Genomic DNA, 10,083 nt, shown 5'->3' on the forward strand with positions numbered 1-10,083 from the left:
GAGGCTTCAGGTCCTGCAGGTCACCTTGGTGTCACAGTATTTAGATTTTGTGACAGATGGCAAGAACCTGGCCAGGAGTGGGCTATGATGGCCCATCTGGCTCTCTCAAATGAAGGAGACTCCTAGGGTAGGTGGGGAGGAGTCAGGCAGCTGGTAGGGGTGCCCCCAGACGTTGGAGCTCCCATTTCTTCAGAGGAACCTCATACAGATTGCCATCTTCCTGCCTCAGTTTCCCTTTTGAGTTATAGAAGACTGCCTGGAGTTGAAAAGATCCACATAAACATGGACATTAGAATTTCAGCTGTCTGCCTAGCCTTGCAGAGACTCGAAGTGCCAGGGTATGTGTGTGTGTGTATAGCCAGGGGCCCCACCTGCTCAGAGGAGAAGGAGATGGGGGAAGGACTGTGGGAAGGATTGACCAGGAGTCGGGCAGTGACCAGGATGTAAAGTGGATAAGTAAAAAAAAAAAAAAAGAATGTTAGCTGCTACCATCAAACACCCACATCCTGTTACTCTGTCACTCCAGTCCCCAAATTCTACAGTTCAGACATTTCTCCATGTATGGGGTTCTGCTCTCTGGAAGAAATGCTGTGTTAACCAGGTTTCATTCACTCCTACTGGGGTGTGTTTTAGGACAGTCCTAGCCCAGATGGTGGCCTGGTTTGCTTCCCACTGCTGTGATAAACATTATGACCAAAGGCAACTTGGTGAGGAAAGGGTTGGTTTAGCTTCCCCATCCCTAGCCCAGTCCATCACGGAAGGATTCCAAGGCAGGAGCTGAAGCAGAGGCCACAGAGCAATGCTCATTGGCTTGCTTTTGTAGCTCGCTTAGCTTGCTTTATTATATTACCCAGGATCACCTGGTTAGGGATGATACCAACAATGGTGGTCTGGGCCTTCCCATATCAATCATTAATTAAAAAAAATGCTACATAGGCTCCTCTGGGGGCAGGGCACATCTTCTCAGTTGAGGGTCCCTCTTCCTTCAGGCTTGATTACAGTTTGCGTCAAGTTGGCAAAAACTAAGAAGCATAGTGGATATTGACGTATCAGGCAACACTTGCCACCCCAGATGAAGGGCCTAGACAGAGTAGTTTGCTGTGAACTCAGGCTTGGGGCTTCTGCTCACAACAGAGCCAAAGTGGTACCTTGGTGAATCTCCTGAAAGGTATAATTTCTCCCTCTATGCTGCCCACTTTGAATCCCTATGTATATGCTCTTGGTTGGGTGGCCAGGTGGATTTCAGGGCAGTGCAGGAACTACTCAGGTATATATCAGAAGGAGGATGTCTTACAGTTCAGAGCCTTCAGAGTCTCCTCTCTGCTTGTTTAGTTCCATCGGCCCAGAGAATAGAACTTACAGGATGTGTGGAGGGGCAAATAGACCATATACACCTATCTGTCTGTGTTTGGTATTTAAAGGCATTGCTTTGAGCGATTGTGGTGGTCCCAGCGTTTTCCGGCAGGCAGTAAGGCAGGAGAGCTGTGTTGGTGCCCCCGAGCCTCTGCTGGTTCACTTCCACCCAACTCTGTCGATTTTCCATTGCATGGAGGTCCCGTGGCTTTGTGGAATCACCTCAGATACGAATGCTAATTTCAGCCAGAAACATACCCCCACAGAAACATTTAGAATCATGTTTGACTCAATATCTGGGCACATGGCCCAGCTGGGTTGACTCATGATTCATCCATCAAGTTTCCCTCATCAGGGGAGGGATAACCTTCCCCAGCAAGGCAGTGGCCCAGCACAAGGGAGTCTGGGAAGAGGCTCTGTTCTCTCCAGAGACGTTTACTTGCTTTTGCAGGTGGTCTTCACACAGACAACTGTTAAGTGAGAAAATCAGCTCAAAGAAATACTTCCTTAGCCAACAGAGTGGACTTTTAGGACACACAGACTTGATTTCAGTTCTTCAGCTGTGAAGACTGCTGCTATCTCCCGACCTCAGCGGCCGCTTGCATTCCTTCTTCATTTTGTGACCTATGCACGATGTCCTCTCAGTTTTGATCGGTAATAACACCATTAGTTATTAAATAACTTTAATATTTCAAAAACCACACCCATTCTCCAATTGAAACTATATTCTAAAGAAGAAGTGGAAATTTTCAGGAATTTACCTCACTCCTTCAGTTGTGACCACTGGGATCCAGCCACAGGGAGTCTGTCATGTTCATGATGAGAGTTTTGTTGGCCAGTGGCCACTGTGCTGGTCACTGGGGGCCAGCTTCTAGTACCCTTGAGGAAAGGATGGGCCAGGGTGAGCCTACTGGTCTCTCTTAGGTTGACAAGTTAGGAAAATATTCCCAGAACTCTCAAGGCCAGAAGAGCCCCCACCCTCTTGCCCCACTTCTCCCTCCCTAAAGAGCAGGCCTAACACATAGAGCTGGAGAATGTGACCTTCATTGGAAAAAGGCTCTTTGAGGAGGTAATTATGTTAAGGGACTCGAGATGAGATCATTATGGATGTGGGTGAGGCCTAAATCAATGACAAATGTCTTTCTTTACATGAGCTGTAGGGAGAAAGCCACGTGAAGGCAGACACATAGATTGGAGTGCCATGGCCAGAAGCCAAGGAACTGTAATCAGAGGAGAGAGGTAGGGGAGGAGTGGATGGGCTTCTCGAGCCTCTAGGAGGAAGTGACTCCGCCATATCTCTTCATGGGCTTGTCGAGATTCCGGGATGGTGGGAATAGATACCTGTTGTGGGGGTGGCCCTAGACACTGCACAGAAGCTCATGGTTGGCTGGGTGATCTGCTGGTTACAGGGTCAAGTCACCATGCCCTCAGTGTTGGGGATAGCATCAGGCCATGCTTCAGCCTTCTCTGGTTTCCATCAAACATGGATGGAGTCTCCTAGGGAGGCTGGGCTAGGGTTTGCTTGCCCCTTCCCTATTGCTTTGTGGAAAATGCCTAGTGTGGTGGTTTGAATGAGAATGGCTTCCATAGGTAGGCTCTTATGCTTGAATAAGTGGTCCCTAGTTGGTGGAACTGTTTGAGAAGGACTAGGAGGTGTGGCCTTATTGGAGGAGGTGTGCCACTCAAAGTGGGTTTTGAAATTTCAAAAGACTTGTGCCATTGCTGGTGTGCTTTCTGCCTCCTACTGGTGGTTCAAGATCCTACCTCTCAGCTGCTCCTGCAGCCATATCTTCGCTCTGCCATCACGGACTCTAACCACTTGAAACCATAAGGCACAAATGAAATGCTTTTTCATAAGTAGCCTTGGTCATGGTTATTTTATCCCAGTAATAGAAAGGTAACAAGGACACATACAACTTATCGGTTAGGGGAGCTTAAGATAACACATTGCTTATTTTTTAAAGGCAGAATCTCAAGTAGCCCAGGCTGGCCTTGACCTTTGTATGTATCCAAGGGTGATCTAGAACTTCTGATTCCTGTCTCTTCCTTCCTAGTGTTGAAAGTATGGGTGTGCACCACCCATACCTGGTTTATGAGTTTCTGGGGATCCAACCCAGGGCTTTATAACTGCTATGCAGGTACTTCCATCAACTGAGTTAAATCTCTAATGCTCCATCCCATTTATAGTTTATAAACTGGTTCTCAGCCAGGAAGAATGTCTGCTGAGGGCACTCCTCAGGAGGGCATGGCCTCTGTGTGCTGGTGCACGTTGCCTGTTGTGGCCCTATGATCCAGGTCTGCCATTTTTTTCTGTTTTTCCTTAATTCCTGTCTCACCCCAGCACATTCTCAAGTTCCCAGGAGGCACTGGGGCATTAGAAGTCAGGGCTGGGTGTCTTCCTCACCTAGAGCCCTTGACCAGGCTCTTCAGATGTCTCTATCTTCTCGGATAAACATGAGACAGTCTGTAATTCATCCGTCCACAGGTGGTTCGGCAGTTGGCCTATTTTAGGCCTGAAAAGAAGACTGAGACTTGCTCCATCTACCGAGCTCACAAATAGCTCTGCTCTGGACTAGTCAGACGGTTTCCCTCCATTATCTCTCCAGGATAGGGGATGTATGTCCTGGTGTCAGGATGGGACAAACATCCCTCTATCCAGGATCAATCCACACAGGCTCTCACGTGAGATGCTTCACTTCCAAGCTCAAAGGACCACAAGAGGTCGTGTGATACCTAGGAAGGGTCTGTCTTAGTCAGGGTGTCTATTCCTGCATAAAGCATCATGACCAAGAAGCAAGTTGGGGAGGAAAGGGTTTATTCAGCTTACACTTCCACATTGCTGTTCATCACCAAAGGAAGTCAGGACTGAAACTCACACAGGGCAGGAACTTGGAGGCAGGAGCTGATGCAGTGCTCACGGACGGTGCTGCTTACTGGCTTGCTTCCCCTGGCTTGCTCAGCTTGCTTCCTATAGAACCCAGGACTACCAGCCCAGGGATGGCATCACCCATTATGGGCCCTTCCACCCTTGATCACTAATTGAGAAAATGCCTTACAGCTGGATCTCATGGAGGCATTTCCTCAAGGGAGGCTCCTTTCTCTGTGATAACTCTAGCTTGTGTCAGATTGACACATAAAACCAGCCAATACAGGGGCCCAGAGGTGTGTCTTCTAGGTTCTTCTAGATCTTGCCAATTTGACAGTATTGACCATCACCCCAACCCTGGCCAGTTCTCTTGTGCCCGCTGAAGAGGAGCACACTGTGAGTGTTACTTGTGTCTGCCCCTGAGAACACAGCCATCCCACACAGTTAGCTTTCATTGCTAGCTGAGGTATCAGTGGGTCTCTTTGTATCCCTTGGCAGTCGCTTTCTTTTCCATGGCTCTGTCAGGGTATCAGTGCTCCTGGATGTATGTGCTCCTGGCTTCCGGTTGTAGAAGTTAGGTCTGGTTCTACCTCCAGCCCCATGTCCCAGAAATAAGACTCAGACTCATTGTATGTTTACAAATACCTTGGCCATATAGCTAGGCTCTTCTCTGACTAGATCATAACAAAATACCCCATTTATTCTGATCTACATTCTGCCACATGACTGGCTATCTGTACCCAGGCGCCATGCATCTGTCTCAGTCACATCTTTCTGGGTGAATCTCCCATGTCTTGTTCTATCCCAGAATCCTCTCCCACCTCCTATTTCCTACCTAAGCCATAGGCCATCAGATTTATTATTGAAAGGTACCACATCCATATGGACGTAAGATATTCTCTCTCTACAGCGGGTATTTCACAAAGCCTATATATTTTAGCTTATGCAATATCCCTGAGAACTCAGCATAGGAGTGGTCAGAACAAGTTAGATTCTATGGTTTACCTGGTTTTCTTGCCATCAGGGTGGGATGATGTCTCCCCAATCTGTGTTTATCTGAGGTGGAAGCAGAACTGAAAGTCGTCTTTAGTGCAAAGCCCCTTCATCCTCCAAGACGGCACTAAATCCAGGCAGCCGGTGTCACTTGGCAGAGCTCCTTGATTCTTGCTGCTATCTTTAAGCCCCAAGCCCTGAAAATAGGCTATGCAGCGTAGAAGAGACAAAAAAGACAGAAAAATGGCATCAGAGTCCAGCCACAGCTCAATCCTGTCAGGCAGTCAGACCAGTGTGAGGGTGATGTATGGGCGTAACAGAAATCTTCATCAGCATGGACCCCTGAAGATGTGTGAAGTCCCTTCTTTGGGAAGAGTAAGTTAATAATAAAAAGAAAAAACTAGAAAGAAATAAGATGAAGACAGAACACACACACTTCTGTTTTGCACAAGCTGTTTTTTTTTTTTCAGGACCAAATCTAGAAAAAAAGAGTCATTTATTAGAGGCAAAATCAACCATTCCAACCCTTCCGCAGAGTTTGAAGATGACAGAGGAATCAACAGCATGTCGGCACGCTGGTCTATTGACAAGATGGGCTCAGGCTGTTGCACAAGCTTTTTAACAACAGAACCAACTTGTCAATTTGTGGTAGAACCCAATCGCTGGCCAGTGCTCATAGCCGTCGGCCTGCAAGCACTGCGTGGTCCTTTCTATAAGTTCTGTGAAGTGAGCACTGATATAATCATCCCCAGAGATAAGGAAACCAGGTGATGGGGTGATGGTCACTTCATGGTCTCCTGGCTCCCAGGGGATCCATCCCTGAGCTCTAGCCATCTGTGATGCCCCGGTCCCCCATGGTGGCCCCTGAGCATACTTGTCAGCATGGCCACAAGCAGGCTTCCTTCATCCCCCCACCCCCACAACTCCATTTTCAGGATCTGAAAATGCACAGCTGCTGATTTGCATTCTACTTCCGAAAACCCGTTTTGTTTGCTTGTATACATCCCAGACAATTGGCTGAGAGTCAGGGGGGAGTCATTGCCACCTGGCCCGGTATTTGGCACAAAAAGTGACTGCATCAGCAGTGGGACACAGGATCAGAAAGCACCCTCTGGGACTGGGTCTATACCAAAGGGATCAGTGAGGAGAGCAGTGTGCAAGGCTCACACGAGACAGCATGGCAGCTAGGCACATGGTTGCACCTAGCGCCTCTGCAGGGGATTGTCCAGGTGTGACTTTCTCAACAGGTTGAGGCCTTCCTTAAACACGATCCTTCTGCCTTACTCAGTGGAGAATCTGTCCACAGTGGGCACGTTGTGAAGGTCTGGGGGACGCACACGTGAAGAGACCTTTTCTAGGCTAGAGGTTGATAGTCACCCTCTGTGCAAGCTGACCTGGTCCTGTTGTTTCTGTGATGGACTGATGGTGATGGTGGCACTGGTGACGTTAAAGTCAACGGCAATGATGATGTAAAATAAAACAGACTTCTTTACAAAATCAGAGACTCGGAGGGCCACAGAGAGTCATCTATAGTCCTCAAAATTGCCAGTAAAGTCACCGGCATCTCTTGCTGGGTATTAAGAAGGTGCCTTGGTTTCTCTCACTGGATACTGATGCTCTCGGTAACCATTCTCTTTCCCAACCATGCCTTGTCTTCTCAGACCTGTGTCTTCCACAGCTCAGAGAACAGCAGGTATCACAGCAGCGGCCAAGCTCTGCACAATGGTGAGGTCACCTCGCTCTGACTCAGCTGTGACCCAGCACCCACTACCTGTGCCCCGATGCTGTATGGTTTATCTTCTGTAGCTAAAAATGTGAAAATTTGTATGGGGACCTACTTTATGAGACACAAACATTTATTTAAAGAGAGATGAAAATAACAGCTTAGAGAATAGCCCGCTTTCCGACTTTTAGATGCCCTTGCCACGAGACTGGGGCTGTGTAATTACGCTTGCACAGATTTTGTGGTTACTGTCAAATGCTTCTATGGAGATACCATTTTTTAAAGACTTTATAAAGCAGCAATAACATTTCTGCCCAAAGCTAACTTACTGTAAAAGTATCATTCCAAGAGCAAATGAGATAGCTTTCAATTAATGTCTCTACGCTGTGAGTAGAGCACTAACATGAGGGAAGGGGTTCACAAGCCATGGCAAATCCGTCTGTCCCCAGATTTAGTGTTATATCAATTAAGATTTCAAAATGTACCAGGTGACACATTCATCTGGCCACAAGCATTTCCTTTTGCAGACATGGTGCCTGTTCTTATCTCCTGTCATGACTTCTGCTAACCTTGAAGTTACTGGGTATTGCCCCACTCCCTTGCCTGTTCCACCCATCCATGGTGACCTCTCTTTTTTTTTTTTTTTTAGGAGCCATGATCTTTTACTGGGGGAGGGTTCATCAATCCTTCTTGGCCGCCGCCTTCCTCATGGCTGCCAACACGTTGCTCAGCTCCTCCCGCTTTCTCTTCGCGCGGATGTGCGTGCCCACCCTCTTCTTGATGAACTTGAGTGCGCGCTTGTCCTTGGACACTTTGAGCAACTCCATGGCGCGGCGCTCGTAGGGCGCGAAGCCGCAGACCTCTCGGATCATGTCCCGCACGAACTTGGTGTGCTTGGTGAGGCGCCCGCGGCGCCGGCTGTGTCTCAGCTTGCTGACGTTCTTCGTCACTTTGTGGCCCTTGTTGAGGCCCACGGCCATAGGGTAACGCAGGGCCATAGCTGCTGCTCTCCGATGGCGGCCAGGACAGGAAGCCATGGTGACCTCTCTTAATGAGCCTGTGCTGTCTTCAGGGCTCTTCACAAACACGCCATGCCAGGCCACAGGCTGCATGTCCCATCATCCCACCATACCACACATAGCTGTTCCCCCACATCTGCTGTCAGTCAGAACCCAGATCATTGTAGGAAGTTCTGCCCTCCTCTCTGCATGTTTTTCTTAACTGGATTTGTCCTGTTTTCTTCATGTCAACACCAGTCTGTCTATGCTATGTGCTGCTATAATAAAACACCTTAGAACAGGTAATGAGTAAAAAGCAAGAATTTACTTCATGTATTTTTGAGGTTGGAAGTCCAAGGCCAAGGTGCTAGCACGTTCCAGGTATGGTAAAGGCTTCTCTTCACTCCCATGATTGTGTCTTCTTGCCATGTTCTACAGAGAAGATACCACAGCCTCAAGTGACAGAAGGAGGAGGGGTTTCCTCTAGGTGTACAAATATAATAACGGGAGTTTAAAAGAAAAAGCAAAAACAGAATCAAGGGATAAACTGAGAAACCTAAAATCAAGGTTGGAGATTTTAGGGACAACTTTAAATAGTTAACAGAGCACACAGGTGTATCAGAGACACAGTGAGTACAGACCCTACAGCAGACCCAGAGAAGGGCAATATAGCGGAAGCAGAAAACAAGGACCTAAGAATAGCTATTATATTTTCAAGGACCTTAAAGAGGAACTGAGCAAATCCATTAATGAAATCCATGAAACACAAACTGTGGAATGAAATGAAGAAAGCGGTTCATGGCATGAAAGTAGAATAGAATTGTTAAAGAAAATCCAAACCAAGAGAAAATTGGAAATGAAACACTTAGGAAGTCAAACAGAAACTGCGGAGGCAAGCCTCACCAACAGAATCTAAGGGCTGCAAGAGAGAATCTCAGGCAAGGAAGATGAGATAGAAGAAATGGTCTCTTTAGTCAAAGAAAATGCTAAATCAAAGAACAAAACAATAACAAACACAAGACAAAAACTTAGGCACAAAACATCCCGGAAATTTGGGACACCATGGGAAGGCTAAATCTGGTAATAATAGGAATACAGAAGGAGAAGAATCTCAGCCCAAGGGCTCAAAAACATTTTCAACAAAATCATAGAAGAAAAAATTTCCAACTTAAAGAAAGGTTGCCTATAAAGGTACAAGTATACAGGACACCAAATAGACTGGACCAGAAAAGAAATCCCCCATGACACATAAGTGCCTACATTAAAAAAAAAATTGAGAGAGCTCATCTTAGTAATTTAGTGGCTCAATTGATCACTTGAGAACAAAAAGGAGATGGAATATCCAAGAGGAGTAGACAGAAAGAAATAGTCAAACTCAGCGTTGAAATCAATAAAATAGAAACAGACAAAATTTACAAAGAATCAATGAAACAAAGGGTAGTCTCTTTGAGAAAATCAGTAAGATTGACAAAGCCAAATTAACTAAGAGATGGAGAGAGAAGATCTGAATTAACAAAATTAGAGACGCAAAGGAGGTCACGTTGGCAAACACTGAAGAGTTTCAGAGAATCATACAGACATACTTGAAAAAAGCCTGTACTTCTCCAAATCGAAACATCTAGAAGAAATAGAGATCTTAAAAATATGAATACTACTTACCAAAGTTAAAGCAAGACCAGATAAGCAATTTAAACAGACCAAAAACCCCTAGTGAAATAGAATCAATAATTAAAAGTCTACCAACCAAAAGAGAAAAAAAAATATCAGGGCCAGATGGTTTTAGTGTAGAATTCTACCAGATTTTAAAAGAAGAATTCACACCAATACTGGCTAAACCGTTCTACAGGAAAGAAGCAGAAGGATTACTGCTGCTTTTTAAAAATGAGGCCACAGTTACCCTAACGCTCAAATCACATAAAGACCTAACAAAGAGAATTACAGATCTATTTCCCTTATGAGCACAGATGCAAACATTTTCAACAAAATACTTGCAAACCAAATCCAAGAACACATCAAAATGATCATCCACCATGATCAAGTAGACTTCATCCCAGAGATGCAGGATTGGTTCAACACACAAAAATCAATAAATGTCATCCATCATATAAAGAGACTGAAGGACAAAAAGATGCATGGTCATCTCATTAGAT

General features: G+C 46.1%; 1 pseudogene; it reads right to left on the reverse strand.

The window, feature by feature from the left end:
* Positions 1-7,566: 7,566 nt before the first annotated feature.
* On the reverse strand, positions 7,567-7,955 carry LOC114609371 (annotated as a pseudogene).
* Between the last annotated feature and the right edge of the window lie 2,128 nt (positions 7,956-10,083).

The sequence above is a fragment of the Grammomys surdaster genome, unplaced genomic scaffold, assembly GCF_004785775.1.
Source record: "Grammomys surdaster isolate TR1022 unplaced genomic scaffold, NIH_TR_1.0 125953, whole genome shotgun sequence".
NCBI classification, from domain to species: domain Eukaryota; kingdom Metazoa; phylum Chordata; class Mammalia; order Rodentia; family Muridae; genus Grammomys; species Grammomys surdaster.